General features: G+C 43.7%; 1 long non-coding RNA gene across 1 annotated transcript in view; it reads left to right on the top strand.

Moving 5' to 3' along the window:
- Positions 1-195: 195 nt before the first annotated feature.
- LOC114488015 (uncharacterized) overlaps positions 196-18,103 on the top strand; it is a 22,446-nt gene continuing 4,538 nt past the window's right edge. Inside the window, exon 1 of the long non-coding RNA XR_003683694.2 lies at positions 196-1,075. This is a non-coding gene — a long non-coding RNA (uncharacterized lncRNA). The remainder of the gene's footprint in view (positions 1,076-18,103) is intronic.

Genomic DNA, 18,103 nt, shown 5'->3' with positions numbered 1-18,103 from the left:
TATAACTTCATGGTGATTTCTGTGTACAAAGTGGGTAGGTATTGGAAGAGACTAGGAGGTGGTGACTTACTGTTTTGATGTCATGGCAAAAATGTTTCTAAGTAATTTTGATAGATTTGATGTATTTGAGGTAGATCTGTGATGTTATCTACATTGAAATATCAGAAATACACATGAAAGCGTCTGGAGGGGAGGGCATCTTTAGTATGGAGGGACTTTGGAAGCAATATTTGATCCCAGTCCTGTGGGTGAGGCTTAAAGATGAGGAAGAAGGGCTTCAGGGAACAGGAAGAACTATGAGATGAGCTTAGCTCCCTGAGCCTTGCAACTTTTGGATGGGTTAGGACAAAATTTACTTAGCTGGGTGTTGTCAGAATATTCATTTAATTAATTCTTAAAACCTAATGAGGTACATGGGTAACCCTGTTTGAAAGAGGCAAGTCTTGAACAGCTGGAGTGAGGTGTTCAAGGCTGTAAAACCAGTAAATGAGAAGCTGCATGTCTGGCTGGTTTACTCCTTCAGAATTCAGAAAATTCAAGCAAGCCATGTGTATGTACCACCTTTTTTCTTAGTGTTTATCACTTGAATAAATGTTTAATCTTTTTACTTAAGCTTTCCCCAAGCAGTAATCAAAGTTGTGGTCGAAATCACACTCTTAGGCAAAGTCCCTTGTTTTCAAGAGACCAGTATCGTAAGTAGCATTGATGTCCCTGTGGGATGCTGGGCTCTGGGGGCACAGACACCCCCTTCACTTCCCTTGTTCTTCAGGACACTGCGTATATTTGCCTCCCCAGCTCTGCTGGGTATGCAGCTCTCTGTGCTCTGCTGGGTATGCAAACTGACTCAGCCCCACATCCTAATGGGCTCACAAATATGGGAAACAGGTGTGGAAATTTTACCCAATTCTTACCTAGTGTTAGATGTAAATTTCTAATCCCTGTGCTTTTGTGTTCAGGTCTTAAAAGTGGCTAACTGTCATAAACCAAGAAATAAATTTACTGTAATAAGGCAAACATCTCTAAGTGTGATGAACAAGTAAAACAAGGGAACAGCAAGATCCTTTGCAAACCCCAGGTAAGCTAGGCAAATGTTGGGTATTGATGGTTCTGGACCAAAAGCTAGTCAATAGTACATGGAACATTTGATGTTTCCAAACATCTCTAGGTTTCTTTTAATTAGGAGAAGTATTTACCTATTTATAATTTTGCCATCAAGCCAACAGAATTACTGCAAATAATCGGACTACATATTGGGAGGTTTTTTAATACCTTAAAAAATAATAATGTAAAAACCATCTGCAGTCCTTTAGGCAGAGGGTTCAAACTTGGCTTTCAGAAACAGCCCTGCTACTTAAAGGCCGTGTGGTTTGGGGGTCAAATCTCAAGAATCTCTAAATTACTGTGAGGATCACATGATGTTCTTAATATGTGGCAGTCGTTAAACCTTTCAGAGAAAACCTTAAGTCTCACCAGATCACTGTTTATATAATTGCCGACACTTTTTGCACACGGGCATCATATCATTGCTGCATATATGATGATGATATACATGCACATATCATCCCATAGTCTTCTTACTTGTTACGGGTTGTGGGAACTTAGTATTCCATAGACTGTACTCTAATTTGCCTTGTAGTTATCTTGAGATAAATTCCCAGAAATGGGATCTCGGTGTGTATATTTTATATTTTGTAAAACTGCCTTTTTTTAAAATAACATTTTATTTTGGATTACACATGGGCAAGGGGTGTGTGGTGTGTGTGTGTGTGTTTTCCACTCATTTTTTTCAGGGCTTGGGACTGCTAAAGTCTTACGCAGGATCTTAGTTCCCCAACCAAGGATTGAACCCGTGCCCCCTGCATTGGGAGCACGGAGTCGTAACCACTGGACCGCCAGGGAAGTCCCCAAACTGCCTTTCAAATGTGTACTGATAAGTACCCAAAAGGTGTATGAGAATGTCATTTCTTTACGTCCTTTGAAAATTGTTTTTGTTTATAAATCTTTGTTAAGAGAGACTGATATTCTGCTTTACCTCTTTGATGACTAATGAGTATCTTATGTTTACTTTTTGTGAATTGCCTATTTATGCTGTGTTCAGTTTCTCTTTTGGGATATTGTTATTAACCCTTTATCATGTGTTACAAATATTTTCCCCAGTTTATTCTGTTTTTTGATCTTGTTTATAGAAGTTTTAAGAACTTTACTGATACTGTCCCTGATGTTTTTCCCTAATCATCTTTTTCTTTTTTAAATGGATTAGTCTGTTTAAATTTAAAAAATTTTTTTCTGCTTCTCCCTTCTGTTAAATATAGTATGGTCTGTCTTCATCTGTCTTCCAGACTTAGACATTTATTCTTTTCAAACAAAAGTTCCCATATGCTTTTTCTTTGTAACATCTATTTTGATGGAGTTGGAAGCAGCATGTGCATATAATTTGTCCAGATCTACCCATTTGTGAGCTCTTAGTATGTGAAGGTTTCCTTCAACAACTGTTCTTTTCATTTAAAAATCATCTTCAAGTGACAGGTGTTCATCTTATTATTTTTTAACTGGAAGTTATGCATATATCTGGTTTTTAAAAGTCGTGATTATTTTATGAGGCTTATAACTAAAAACAGTCCCTTCCGTTTTGCAGCCTAAAGTCTAGGGCAACCACTTGCAACTCGGCTGTTTTTTTGACGTGTAATATGCCTTATTTCTAAATAACATTCTTTTTTTTAAAAATTGAGGTGAAACTTACATAAAACTCATCATTTAAAAGTGAACAATTCGGTGGCATCTAGTACATTGTGCAATCAGCATCCTTATCTAGTTCCAAAACATTTTCATCACCCCAAAATAAAACACTGTACTCATAAGCAGTTATGCCTCATTGTCCCCTCCCCCCAGCCCCTGGCAACCACCAATCTGCTTTCTGTTCCTAAGGGTTTACCTCTTCTGGATATTTCATATAAATGGAATCATACTATCTATGGCCTTTAATGTCTGGTTGTCACTTGGCATGATGTTTTGGGAGCTCGTTCACATTGTAGCATTTATCTATGTTACTCATTTTTACGGCTGAATAATATCCCACTGTATGTATATACCATAATTTGTTTATGCATTCATCAGTTGATGGATATTTGGATTGCTTCCACCTTTTGGCTGTTTCCAATAGTGCTGCTATGAACATTTATGTGCATGTACTTGTTTTCAGTTCTTTTGGACATATATGGAATTGCTCTAAGCATCATTCTTATACTGTGATTTCTTTTTTTTTTTTTTTTTTTTTTTTTGGTGGCAGTGCTGCATGGTTTGCAGGATCTCAGTTCCCTGACCAGGGATTGAACCAGGCCATGGTAGTGAAACCCTGGAATCCTAACCACTAGGCCACCAGGGAACTCCCTACTATGATTTCTTGGTTTTTAGTTTATACCTCTTCATCTGGAATTCTCATAATTATATAATGTTTATATATAATATGTATAATTCTACACTTAACATTTCCTGTAAATACATATATTTACAGAAAATGTTAGTAATTAACTTGTTCTTCCATCTGCTTAGTGTTCTGTGTTCCTATCTCTAATTCATCCCCAAATGTTGAACCATAGTTTAAATCTCAATATGTTCAATCAAGTTTACTTTTGTTCTCGTTTTTTGGTGATATCCCTCCCAGGGCACTCACCCGCTAGCTCCAACTCAGGTAAATTACTCTTCAGACCTATAGTTCTGGGGTCTCCTTTTGCCATCAATATGGGATTCTTTTCTGCCTCCAGTGTCATAGTCCCTATTTCCATATCATATATCTTCCTCTTTCTTGGTTTACGCCTTCATTTTGGTGAAACATTCTCTGGTAGCTCCTGAAGAAAGAGCTCAATCCTTGAACCTCATTTCTTCCCTTTTTATACCAACTCCGAGGTAATTTCATCGAGTTTCTGGCTTTAAATGCTATCTTTGATGTTAAGTACACTAAAATTCCTATCTCCAGCACAGACCTTCTCTGAACTCCAGTCTTAGATATGCAACCACCAATTCTACATCCCCACTTGGATCTCTAATACGTATGTGGACTTATATTCCCAAACTGAACTCTTCACTTTTGCAGCCCAAACCTGCTCTCTCCCAAGACATTTACGTCTTAATAAATGGCAACTTGATTTCATCCTTGGACCAAAAACCTGAATCAACCTTGCCTTTTTTTCTCTTACACCCATATATCTATTTGGTCACCACATCCTCTTGGCTTGATCTTAACAATGTATCCCCAAATTTGACCACTTATCACCTCTACTACAAACACCCTAGTCTGAGTCACCTTCTCTTACCCTTGCTATTGTAAAAGCCTCCTCCTAACTATTCTTACTACCTGTGACTCCCCACCAAAGTTTACTGCATCCATCTAGAGTGGTCTTTTAAAATCTAAGTCACATGGTGTCCTGCATGCTTAAAAACCTCCAGTGGTTTCCCATCTCCTTAAGAATAAAATCCTTATCGTGCCTTACAAGGGAGTATTAGGATCCTGGCAGGAAAACAGGTGGATGTCACACTCAAATTGAGGAATTTGGAGAGTGTGTACTAAAGGAACTCTTTACAGAGGTGCCAGTGGGGTTTAGGGAAGCCACAAGGCATGCTATCTGTGGTTTCCTGGAGCTGGCAACCCTGGAGAGGCATTAGGGACACCCACCCCCAACCTGAAGTGCACAGGGGAACTCCAAGCTGCTGAAGGTCATCTGGGTAAAGACGACTTCTGCCCTCTGATTTCTTGCAGGTGCCTCCCATCGGCCAAATCTCATAGGAAGCCAGAGGTCAAGGGAGCTTGTTGATATGGGCCATAAACATCAGCTTCCCAGGCTGCAGAACAGGGTGGCAAGTGGGTGTGGGGGGACAAAAGGGAAGTATCCAACTCAAAGGGCCCCTGTGTTGTGGCCTCTGCGTTCATCTCCTGCCACCCTTCCCAGTCACACTGGCCTGCTTTCACAAACACTCCTCCCTGGGCCATTGCCCTTGTTCATTCCTCTGCCTGGAAGGTTCTTCCGCCAGACATCTGCATGGCTTGCTCCTTCATTGAGGTCTCTGTTCAACTGTAACCTCAACCGGAGGCCCTGTCTAAAAGAGCTCCCTCCCACCCAGCACTCCATCCCCCTAGTCCCGCTGTTCTTGAGTACTGATTACTACCTGACATGCTGTGTTGATATTTTCAGATTATAAGAAAGCCCCATAGAGCAAGGACCTTGTTCGTTCACTGCTATATACCTAGAATTTAGAATAGTGTCTGGCACATAGTAGGTTCTCAAATATTGGTTAAATGAATGCACACCAGAGATGAAAAAACTTTTGAGATTTTGGAAAAAGTCTTTTCAACCCTCATTGTTGAGTGATAGAATTTGACTGGGAGTAGACTCTAGATTGGAAATAATTTTTCCTAAAGTTTTAGCACTGCTTATTGTTTTAAACTAAAAACGAACAAAAACTGTTGTTAAGTCAGATGTCATTCTGTATCCCACTCCTTAGTTTATAACCTTTTTTTTTTTTCTTTTGGGTTTTTTTTTTCTTTTTCTTGACCTGATGCTTTTAGGATTGTCTCTTTATTGCCTAGTGTTCTGAGATTTGCAATAATGCCTTGGTTTTATCTTTTTTCATTTGTTCTGCAAGGTACTCAGTGAGCTATTTCAGTTTCAAAATTGTCTTGCAGTTCTGGGAAATTTTCTGGAATTACTCCTTTAATATTTCTTCCACACTATTTTCTATGTTCTTTTTCTGGAACTCATTATTTGCACATTAGATTTCTGGACTGATCCTCTAATTTTTTTCATCTTTCACCAACTACTGTCCATCGCTTTTCCTTTTGAGAGGTTTCAACTTTATCTTCCAGTCTTACTTTTTCCATTTCTACCTTTATATTTTTAATTTCCCAGAGCCAGTGGTATATTGGTAAATGTTATATGTATGATGGAGGGCGTGTGTGTATGTGTGTGTATATATATATATATATATAATATTTACATATATGTATTTTGGTGAATGTTTAAATCTCTGGGGGGGGCAGGCACTGATTTGTAGTGTTTACCTATTCTGTGATGTAAAAACTCCCATCATGGCCAATTTCAGGCTACCAGTGGGATGGAGCTGGGAAGAGATACTTGGCAGTAGACCAACTATATAGTATTTTGCCTGTACAGAAACGGTAAACATAAATGACTTCAAGACCATAGATGATAATAAAATGATGTAAAATAATTAGGAAGTAATGAGCTTTATTTCTTACATTGTTTTAAAAATAATTTATTTACCTTTGAGTTTATATAATTTAATTTTGAGTAATGCCCTGTGCTTAACTAGCTTTCAGAATTCCTCAGAAAGTAACAGTTGGGTATTGTTAGCCCTTATGAGCCAGATCCAGCTCATCACTGCTCAGAGCTCATCTTTGTTCCCTGAACTTGCTTTTCATAGAAACCTTTTGTTTCACAGATAAACTTTTTCTGCCTCTATGTTGTCTGTTTTCTTTGAGATCCTTTTTTGTTTGTTTGTCTTTTATGTTAAAGGCTCTCCTCAAATGTTCAGTAATCCTTGTAAGGATCTGAATTGGGATGCTCACTATACGGTATAGTATATAGACAATATGGAATTGTATCCAGATGCAATTACTCTTTCTACTACTAGGGGGCGTGCGTGCGTGTGTGCGTGTGTGGGGTCGCTGAAGCTAACACTACCCTATACCTGCAGCTTCTTATAATTTAAAAGTACTCTCACATTTGTTATTTCTTTGATTTTCACAACTTCCCAAAAAGTTTATTCTAGATTTTTTTGGAAGGAGGTTTGGCATAAATTCATTTATGTGAGAAAATTACCCGCATTTTAAAGATGGGGAAATTGAGGCTCAGAAAAGGTAACTCAGACTAAGGCCATTCGGATGCCTGGTGTTCCTATCACTACACCTGATGCCCCTTATCCATTTTCTCAGGTATTGTTCTTTTTCTTTTTTTTTTTTAAAGAGAAGTGCAAATAATAAAGACCCGTGTTCTAGACAAATCAATTTAAAAATTGAGTAATATTTTAGCTAATGCCTAATATATGACAATATATCCATTAGAGAAATCAAAATTTTAAATCTTCAGGAAGTCTCGATGAGTATAAGCACTTTTTACTATTGTTTCTCTCTCATTTTCTTTTCTTTTTTTCTTTTTTTTTTTTTGGCCGCGCCACAAGGCTTGCGGGATCTTAATTCCCCGACCGGGGAGTGAACCCACAACCTCTGCAGTGAAAGCATGGAGTCCTAATCACTGACTGCCAGGGAATTCCGTCTCTCGTTTTCTTACCTATGAATAGAAATTAGAGTTCTCTTAAGCTAAGGATAAGAGTTGTCTTTCAGGTCTAAGCTAGTGCTGTTCCCGGCTCCCAGTCTCACCTGCAGTCAAACTGCTTAATACACTGTTACCTGTTGCTGTGAGGTGTAGCAGCAGCTTGGGAATGATAAATCTCCAAATCAAGATAGTGATTGCTCCAGGGGTAAGGAGGTGGGCAAGACTGGGCAGGGCTACACGGAGAGTTTCAACTGTGTCTGTCAGGTTTTATTTCATAAGCTAGGTGATAGGTATAAGGGGTTTTGTTATATTCTGTCTTTTTGTATGCCCAACATAATTCATTTTAAAAGTCTCTACAGGGTCTAGAGTTATAAACGCAATTCGTTCACTCCACAGATGTTTATTGAGCACTTTTGTGACAAGCATTCTAGACAGCGGTGAACAGCAATTTAGGGTCTGAATTCATCACTAATTCATTCAACATGCATGTGCTATGCCAGATGTTAATGACTCACACCTGATCCTGCACCTTAAAAAAGAGTTTTAGACTAGTGTGAGGTAGGGCACATTAGTCATTAAGCATACAAATCTCGCAAGGTTGAAGTTAACTTCAGAAGAGAGGTGCAGATAAAGTGGTAAGGAAAAATCACAGAGAACTTGGGAGGGCTTCACAGAGGAGATGGCAGATGAGCTGCATTTTGAAGGGCATTCTGGGAAAGGGGAGGGATGCACTCCAGGCAAAGGGCCTCCTCTGCAGAGGGAACAGCATAAGCAAGATACGAGGTAGGAGCGTGTGCAGTGTGAGGGTCCAGTGAGTATTCTGGTTCGGCTGATGAACTCAGTGGTAGGGAGTGAAAAGTCTAGGAAAGAAGTTAGGTCAACTCCCAGAGGGCCCAGGTCCAGGCCAAGGTGCTAGACTATTCTGTAGGAGACATAGAGCTATTTGCTGTAAGGCCAGGAGGGCAGGGGAGTGGCAGGTTGCTCATAGAGCTTGGGTGGTCACAGACAGGACCTGGAGAGACAGGAGCAGGTGGGAGATCACAACAGTAGAGTCCACAGGACCTACTGTTTCCTTTGGGTTGGGATCATTACAGGTGGCTGTTCAGTTTCTGCTTGAACTCCTCCAGGGATGGGAAGCTCATCACTCAAAAGGAGTATGGTTTTTACTGCTGGGTAGCAGTTCACCATGTGTCTTGCTGGGTTTCACATGGAGCTCTACTTCACAGGGCTGTGGTGAGGGGGGAGGAGATGGAAGAGGAGGAAGAACTTGGAAAAGCACAAAGCATGCTGTCTCTCTGAGGGCACTGTCCTCTCTGCTTCTGGCAGTCAGTGTGCGTGAGGATGAGCCGGGCTGGGGGATCCAAGGGGGGAAGGGCTGCTTTGAGGCTGTGCTCTTCTGCACTCGGGCACTGACCAACAGGCTGGAGGTTGGAGGTTCTGGGTTGCCTTTGTGATGCCTCTGGGGATGCCATGATACTGGGCCTGGAATGCAAGGGGGACTTGGGACAGAGACCATCTAGTGTTGGAGGTATGGGATGGTCCTGTGTCACTGGGGGTCCTGCTCTGCCAGCATCCACTCTTCTAGTCCAGGGAAAGGGCTTTCGACTGATCTGGGAGTCTCTCAGCATGGGCCATCAGCACTGGCCCTCACACCTCGCCAGCATGGCTTTTGGCTCAAAGATTGGGGCAGGACTGGTCTTCATGGAAGACTGATTTGGTACCCTACCCTCTGAGGGTCATTAGACAGACCCCCCCCACCCCCACTTGCCCTAAATCTCTCCAGCTAACTTAATGCAGTGTCTGAAATCTTGTCATTGGACACATACATTTCCTAGAGGGTCTGGCACATTACTTGAGAGCCTACTTGAATACAGTTATCTGTTAACAAATTCACAAAGATTCGAAGGGCCTGATTGCCTTCTGTAACTGTAAAGCCCTACACTAAACTAACTAAAGTGCTATTATTCATGCAAGTCACCCCAAGCTCTAACCACCTCTAACTCAGGATCAGGAACTTATGGATCACAAACACTTTTGCCTCCATAATCTCACTGGACCTTTACAGCAACCCTGTACCACAGAAATTATTAAACTTCTCTTTGCCTCAGCTTCCTCTTGTAAAATGGAAGTAAAATCCCTTGCCCAAGGTCACATGACCAATATGAGGCCACAGAGACTGGACACTAGATTTTAGAAACAAAGTCTTATTTCTTCCTATTTTTTCAAAGCAGCTTGGGGTGTGACACACTCTACATTGTGGAAGGATTACTGTCTGACCAGGATAGGTCTCTGACCTTTGAAAGCAAGATAAAGATTGGGTAGGGCTGGAAAGGAAAGTCAGGTAGTCATTTGGGTGGGTGTGGGATGCCACCCAGAATGCATGGCAGGAGGGTCACCGAGGAAGCTGAACTGGGATTTGGGGGTGTGGTCAGTTAGCCATTCAGGTGATAAGACTTAGGTCCCCCACCACCACTGGGGAAAGAGCTTGGGATGGGGCGTCTGTGAATAGCACAGCCAGAATGGAACCCAGGCTGTCGGTGCCTGAGTCCTGTTTTCTCCATCCCTGTGCTGGCCCCCAGAGGTGCTGTGTGAACTTTGGCAAGTCTCACTGCCTGGCTGATCCTTACTAGAAAAGGAGGAGATTGGACCAGATAGACTGGAAGCCACCTCCCCCAACCCCCCACCCCACCCCCCGCCCGGGCAATGCCATGCTAAGTTCTGGAAGCAGGTGAAACTATTCAAGTCTCCAGCACCTCCAGAAGAGAGGCCCTGGGGCAGAGAGGATGTGTTTCCAGTCCTGACTAAATCACTTTTTCTTACATCATAACATTCCTTTCTGGCCGTGCACCTGCCTGAAGGATGGAAAATCGGCTGTATCTGTGAGTCATTTCCTGGGCCCTGCCCAATCTGCCCATTTATTTCTTCATTCAGCAACATTCTCTAGATGCTTACAATGGCCCTGGCCCCTCTCCTCTCCTCTCTCATCCATCCATCCATCCAATCAACAAATGTTTATTGAACTGTGTGTCAGCTGCTATTTTAGACTTTGAGATACAATAGTGAGCAAAACTAGACACGGTCCCTGCCCTCATGGAGCCTACAGGGTTTTGGAGGGGAGAGATACTAATTAAACGATCACCATACAATGCAGATGCCAATGGTAACAAGTTCTACAAAGGAGATGGGTCTGGTGCTACAAGAGCCTATGGGTGGTCGGGTGGTCTGGTGGGGGACTCTCACCAAGGTGGGTAGAGAAGGCTTCCCTGAGGATGTGACTCTTGAGCTGTTGTCTGACGTACGGGGGAGTGAAGTGGGGAGGTGCAGTGGGCATTCCAGGCACAGGAAATGGCCCGTACAAAGGCCTTGTGGCAGGAGGGAGCCCAGTGAGTGGTGGGGGAGGCAGGGGCCAGACCCACAGGACTTTGTAGGCCTTTGAAAGGGACGGTCTTTTCTTTAGAGCAGTAGGGATGAAGGGTTTTAATTAGGGCGAGTGACATGATCAGCTTTACATTTTTAAAATATTCTGGCTGCCCGCTAGGTGAAGAATGGATGAGGGTGAGTGGAAGATGAACTGGACCTAGTGAATTTGGGAGACCAGAGAGGAGGCCAGAGTCCAAAGGAGAGATGACTGCAGCTCGGACTAAGGTGTCAGGGTAGAGGTGGAGAAGAGTGGAGAAGTTAGAGAAACATCTAGACCATAAACCTGTCGAGACTTGGTGTTGGGTTGGATGTGGGGAGTGAAAGAGAGGTATGAAAGACGACTGCCAGTCTCTGGCACGGGCAGAAGCAGGGGTGGCAGTCACTCATGAAGACAGGGAACACTGGGTGGAGGGGGGCAGGTGTGGGCCGTACATTATGAGTTCAGTTTTGGAGATGTTGACTTTGAACTGTCTATAAGATATCCAATTAGGTCAAATAATAATAAGTAACACTGAGCACTTACATGTGTGAGACATTACACTAAGGGCCGTATCAGTATTATCTCATTTAATTCTGACAGTCACTCTATGAGTAGAGAGCATCAGCATCGCCATTTTCCTAAAGACACCAAGGCACAGAAAGGGAAAGCAGGCAGGCAGTTGGACATACTGGTCTGAAGCTCAGAAAAAAGCTCTAGGCAGGAGATGTAGCATCTTCAGGGAGGAGTAGAACCTGAAGCCATGGTCAAGTGAAATTGTCCGAGGAGAGATGAGTCCAGCTTCTCTCCCATCTTACCTCCACCCCATTTCTAGCTGGGCTCCGCTCAGGCCCACTGTCCTGTGTTGGGCAGTAAGTGGGGTGCCTGGATCCACCCTGGGTGTGGGAGATTGTCTATATCAAACTCTTTGTTCTCCACTCAAGAGGTGGGGTCTAATCGTCCTCCCTATCAATCTGCCAGGCCTGTGACTTGCTTGTAAATATTAGAGTTCAAAAAAAGTGACTTTAGGACTTTTGAAGCTAGGGCAGAAAAGGCCTTGTTACCTGGATCACTCATGCTTGGGGTAGGAAGGCTGACCCTGAGCCTCCAAGCTGTGAGAGAGCGGAGGCCACACGCAGAGGCCATGCATGGGTGCTCTGGAAACCAGCCAATGGCACAAGATAAAAAACGGACAGTAAAAGAAAGAATGAAAGAGTTCTATTAAAGGTATTTCACCTGAAGTCCCCACCCAACCCCGACACGCACACACACACACGCATACACACGCAGGGTAGTACTACTGCCCTCGCATACAGCACTGCCGCTGCAAAGACAGTGGCCTTTGGGACATTCTGGCTCAAACTTAGAGTCACACAGATCCCAGCTTTGAGCCACAGGGTCCAGGGAAAGCCAGTATGTCATGGGTACACAGATCCCTTGGGGCCTGACCACCTAAGGGGAAGCAGATGCCAGTGGGTAATGGCAGGTACTAGAGAATTTTTTTTTTTTGCGGTACGCGGGCCTCTCACTGTTGTGGCCTCTCCCGTTGCGGAGCACAGGCTCCGGACGCGCAGGCTCAGCGGCCATGGCTCACGGGCCCAGCTGCTCCGCGGCACGTGGGATCTTCCCGGACCGGGGCACGAACCCGTGTCCCCTGCATCGGCAGGCGGACTCTCAACCACTGCGCCACCAGGGAAGCCCAAGATTTATTTTTTAATAAATTTATTTTTGGCTGTGTTGGGTCTTCATTGTTGCACACGGGCTTTCTCTGGTTGCAGCGAGTGGGGGCTACTCTTCATTGCGGTGCGCGGGCTTCTCATTGCGGTGGCTTCTCTTGTTGCGGAGCACGGGCTCTAGGAAGCAGCAGGTCCTAGAGATTTACTATTTTAATTTTAATTTTTATTTTTTAATGCATTTATTTATTTATGGTTGCATTGGGTCTTCGTTGCTGCACGCGGGCTTTCTTTAGTTGCGTTGAGCTGGGGCTACTCTTCATTGCAGTGGCTTCTCTTGTTGCAGAGCACAGGCTCTAGGCACGTGGGCTTCAGTAGTTGTGGCACGTGGGCTCTAGAGCGCAAGCTCGGTAGTTGTGGCTTGTGGCGCACAGGCTTAGTTGCTCTGCAGCATGTGGGATCTTCCCAGACCAGGGCTCGAACCCGTGTCCCCTGCATTGGCAGGGGCATTCTTAACCACTGCACCACCAGGGAAGTCCCTGGGTCCTAGAAATTTAGAGGGACTGTGAGCCCCAGGGAACCCCACCAGAGGGCAGCAGGAAGCTGGCCCTAGGCTTCAGTGAGTCCCTCTGCTGAGAACGTCACTGGGGGTCCAGAGGCTCCATGGAGAAGAATTTAGGTCAGATTCTGAAGGAAGAGAGTGGGAAAGCTACTTTAGGCTTGTGTGGAGGGATGGCCTGTATAGAGCTAGGTAGGCAGAAGTTAAGAAGTCAAAATTGCCAGAGGTGAGGATGGGGACTAGACGCTCCTTTCAGGCAGGGAGGGACTGTGTCTGTTTTATGCAACCACCTATACTCTTAGACCCATGTCTGGCATATAATATGCATTAAATTAATATATATTGATCAAATGCACAAATGGAGATACTATTGGAAGGGACAAGGGAGGGAAGTGAAGGAACGGCAAATGTTTTGAGTGGAAGACAAAAAAGAAAGGAATTTTTACTTATTAAGCACCTACTATATGTTGGGCAGTACCCTAATAATAAGCTCTTTAAATTCATGATCTCTTTTTTCAAGTTAGTTTTTTGGGATTTTAAAAAATTAATTTATTTTATTTATTTTTGGCTGCGTTGGGTCTTCATTGCTGTACGCGGGCTTTCTCCAGCCGCGGCGAGGGGGAGCCACTCCTCGTTGCGGTGCATGGGCTTATCACGGTGGCTTCTCTTGTTGCGGAGCATGGTCTCCAGGTGCGCGGGCTTCAGTAGCTGTGGCGCACAGGCTCTGTAGTTGTTACTCGCGGGCTCTAGAGCACAGGCTCAGTAGTTGTGGTGCACGGGCTTAGTCTCTCTGCGGCACGTGGGATCCTCCCGGACCAGGGCTCGAATCCATGTCCGCTGCACTGGCAGGCAGATTCTCAACCACTGCACCACCAGGGAAGCCCATTGTTTTTTTATTTTTTATTTTTAGCTGTGGTGGGTCTTCGTTACTGCACGCAGGCTTTCTCTAGTTGCAGCGAGCAGGGGCAGCTCCTCTTTGTTGGCGGTGTACAGGCTTCTCATTGCAGTGGCTTCTCTTGTTGCAGAGCACGGGCTCTGGGAGCATGAGCTTCAGTAGTTGTGGCATGTGGGCTCAGTAGTTGTGGCTTGCGGGCTCTAGAGCGCAAGTTCAGTAGTTGTGGCACACGGGCTTAGTTGCTCTGCAGTATCTGGGATCTTCCCAGACCAGGGATCGAACCTGTGTCCCCTGCATTGGCAGGCGGTTTCTCAACCACTGCGCCACTGGGGAAGTCCCTCAAGTTAGTTTTTTGACTGAAAAACAACACATGCTTAAGGTTAAAAAATATGAAACAAAACAAGAATTTTAAAGTAAGTCTCACTCTCATATCAGACCCATAAGCCTTCTTCTCAGAGGCTAACAATATTTTTTGCATATCTTTGTAGAAATATTACATGCATGTCCCTTGAGGGTCATCTGCTCCCTCCTGCATCTTTCTGAACCTCCAGGCTCAGATTAGAGCAGCATTTCTCAAAATGTGGTCTGGGACCACCTTCAACAGAATCACCTGGTGGGGACATTGCTTATTAAAATGCAGAATTTCAGGCTTCATATAGACCCCCTAGAATCAGGGTAAGGAAAAATCCCTGATTTTCCGCCCCAGGCAATTTTGATACCCACTAACATTTGAGAAGCACTGACCTGACTCACACAGTCACTTCATGGAGAGAGGGCCCAGATAGCTCTGGGTACAAATCTAGGCTCCACTATTTCCTCACTGTGGGACCTTGGCCCTGGGTAAAGCACTTTACTTCTTGTTTTAGTGGGCTTGGGCTGCCTTAACAAAGTGCCACAGGCTTGGGTGGCTTAAACAACAGAAATTTATTTCCTGAAGGCTGGAGGCTGTAAGTCCCAGATCCAAGTGCAAACAGGGTTCGTTTCTGGTGAGGCTTCTCTTCCTTACTTGCAGATGGCTGTCTTCTTTTTTTTTTTTTTTTTTTTTGTGGTATGCGGGCCTCCCTCTGTTGCGGCCTCTCCCGTTGCGGAGCACAGGCTCCGGACGCGCAGGCCCAGCGGCCACGGCTCACGGGCCCAGCCGCTCCCGCGGCGGATGGCTGTCTTCTTGATGAGTCTTCATATGTCTTTCCTCTGTGGGTGTAAAGAGAATGAGCTCTGGTCTCCCTGTTCTCATAAGAACAGTCCTAACGGATTAGGGCCCCACCCTTATGACCTCATTTAACCTTAATAACTTCTTTAAAGGCCCAATCTCCAAATACAGTCACATTGGGGATTAGGGCTCCTATATATGAATTTTGGGGTGCAGAGACACAATTCAGTCCATAATACTTCTTATTCCTGTCCCCACCCCCAATTTAGAGTCTTCCTACCCAAGGCATGTCTCTCCCATTTATTCAAGTCATGTTTTATAAACCTCAGTAATATTTAGGAGTTTTCTTCATAATAAACTTTCATATTTCTCACTAGTTTATTACTAAATATTTTAATATTTAATTTTTTTTTAACTTTTACACCGCCAACTTTTTATCTGGAAAATTTTCCAACCTATAGAAAAGTTGCAAAATATACAATGAATACCCATATACCTAGATTCACCAGTTGTTAAACTTTTGCCACATTTGCTTTATCTTTCTCTATAAATCTATATAATTTTTTCCTGAACCAGGGTCTTCAGGCTCCTGCAGTGCTCTCCCAGCAGCTCCAGAGCAGCTCTGGTTTTCTGGTATTTAAAGATCCACTTCTCCAAAATACTGAGAATTCTTGAGGGGAGGGACCATGATGTATGTTCTGTAGAAGCTCAAGGACTTTGCAGTGTCTACTGCCAATAGACAGTTATTACAATTCAATAATAAGAGAAGTGGGATGCCCAGGTTCACACAGCTTAGTGAGGGGCAGCACCCGGAGGCAAATGCAGATCTGTTAGACCCCAAAGTTCATGCTCCTACATACTGTCTCCTTGATAGTAAAGCAGACTTTTTACTGGAGAATAATGCATTATTGGTTTCTTGGAAGCTGAAAATTCTTGGGCACATGTTTCGTTGAGTGAATCACATTTTGACTCATCTTTGAACATGAACTATTTTGCATTTAAGTTGATAGCTTAGAGCCATGTACTTCAGCAGGACTGTCTAGTATAAACTAAAGTCCTTCCCCAGGGCCAATCAAGGGAAAGCTCCTCTGGACAAATCTCCTTTTGTCATGGGTGGTGGTGATTTGTCCTGATAATTAGGTTGGAAAGGGCCTTGGACAGGTATAGAGAGGTGTGTTGGAGTCTAGGCTACGTTACATGACTAGCCACACAATCTTAGGAGACCCACTTGCCCTCTGTGGGCCTCTGTGTCCTCCTTTAGAAATGGGGATAAAAACTCTTGCTCTGCCCACCTCCTAGAGATGCTATGATCAGAAAAGGGGAGAAAGCACACAAACCTTCTGTGTTTTAAATTCCATCCAGCTCAAATATTTGTAATTGTACTCAGCCGAGGATCATGTAGAACTTAAAAAAAATTCATTACTTTGTTTTTATAAACTGAAACATTTGCCGTGACTAGGCAATGATTGTCTGGGAAAAATTCACATCTTGTTTTGATCAGTCACAGGAGGTATCGATCCAGAATGGAACTGGCACCACATATTTGCACTCACATTCAAATGTTACTTCTTAGCCTGCAGAGTGCCTTTTCTTAATTATATAAAATGAAAAATGTGAAAAAGAGTTCTCTAGGGCCTGATAGCTTGGGGTCAGTAGTGGTGCTTATTTATCTTGGGTGTATATTAGAATCACCTGGGGAGATTTAAGGTCATACCAATGCCACCAACACCAATTGTATTACTTGGGATAGGGCACAGGCATTTTGTTAAAGCTCCCAAGTAATTCTGATGGGTAGTAAGGTCTATAGATACATGAAAGCATGACATGGAAAAGCTAAAATGGGGGAGTGGCCAAGATGGCAGCGTAGGAAGACCCTAAGCTCACCTCCTCCCTCGTGCACAGCAAAATTACAGCTGTTTACAGAGCAACTATTGATGAGAAAGGCCCGAAGTCTAGCAGAAAAGATCTTCTACAACCAAAGATATAAAGAAGGAACCATAACAAGATGGGTAGGAGGGGTGGCGACACAGTACAGTCAAGACCCCCAGGTGGGCGACCCCCAAACAGGAGGATAATTACAATTGCGCATGTTCTCCTTAAGGAGTGAGGGGTCTGAGCCCCTCATGAGGATCCCCAGACTGGGGGTCTTGCACCAGGAAGACAAGACGCCAGAACATTTGGCTTTGAAAGCCAGCAGGGCTTGCTTTCAGAAGAGCCAGAGGGCTGTAGGAAAGAGACTCCACTCTTTTTTTTTTTTAACATCTTTATTGGAGTATAATTGCTTTACAATGGTGTGTTAGTTTCTGCTTTATAACAAAGTGAATCAGCTATACATATACATACATCCCCATATCTCCTTCCTCTGCATCTCCCCGCACCCTCCCTATCCCACCCCTCTAGGTGGACACAAAGCACCGAGCTGAACTCCCTGTGCTATGCGGCTGCTTCCCACTAGCTATCGATTTTACATTTGGTAGTGTATATATGTCCATGCCACTCTCTCACTTCATCCCAGCTTACTGTTCCTCCTCCCTGTGTCCTCAAGTCCATTCTCTACATCTGTGTCTTTATTCCTGTCCTGCCTCTAGGTTATTCAGAACCCTTTTTTTTTTTTAAGATTCCATATTATATGTGTTAGCATATGGTATTTGTTTTTCTCTTTCTGACTTACTTCACTCTGTATGACAGACTCTAGGTCCATCCACCTCACTACAAATAACTCAATTTCGTTTCTTTTTATGGCTGAGTAATATTCCATTGTATATATGTGCCACATCTTCTTTAGAGGTAGTGGAGAACAAGGAACCCTCCTGCACTGTTGGTGGGAATTAAGTTGATACAGCCACTACGAAGAACAGTATGGTAGTTCTATTTGTAGTTTTTTAAGGAACCTCCATACTGTTCTCCATAGTGGCTGTATCAATTTACATTCCCACCAACGGTGCAGGGGTGCTCCCTTTTCTCCACACCCTCTCCAGCATTTATTGTTGCTAGATATTTTGATGATAGCCATTCTGACCAGTGTGAGGTGATGCCTCATTGTGGTTTTGATTTTCATTTCTCTAATGATTAATGATGTTGAGCATTCTTTCATGTGTTTGTTGGCAATCTGTATATCTTCTTTGGAGAAATGTCTGTTTAGG

Source organism: Physeter macrocephalus, chromosome 16, assembly GCF_002837175.3.
Source record: "Physeter macrocephalus isolate SW-GA chromosome 16, ASM283717v5, whole genome shotgun sequence".
In the NCBI taxonomy this organism is placed as follows: Eukaryota; Metazoa; Chordata; class Mammalia; order Artiodactyla; family Physeteridae; genus Physeter; species Physeter macrocephalus.
The sequence above is the reverse complement of the archived record's forward strand: the minus strand, read 5'-3'. Positions and strand labels throughout refer to the sequence as shown.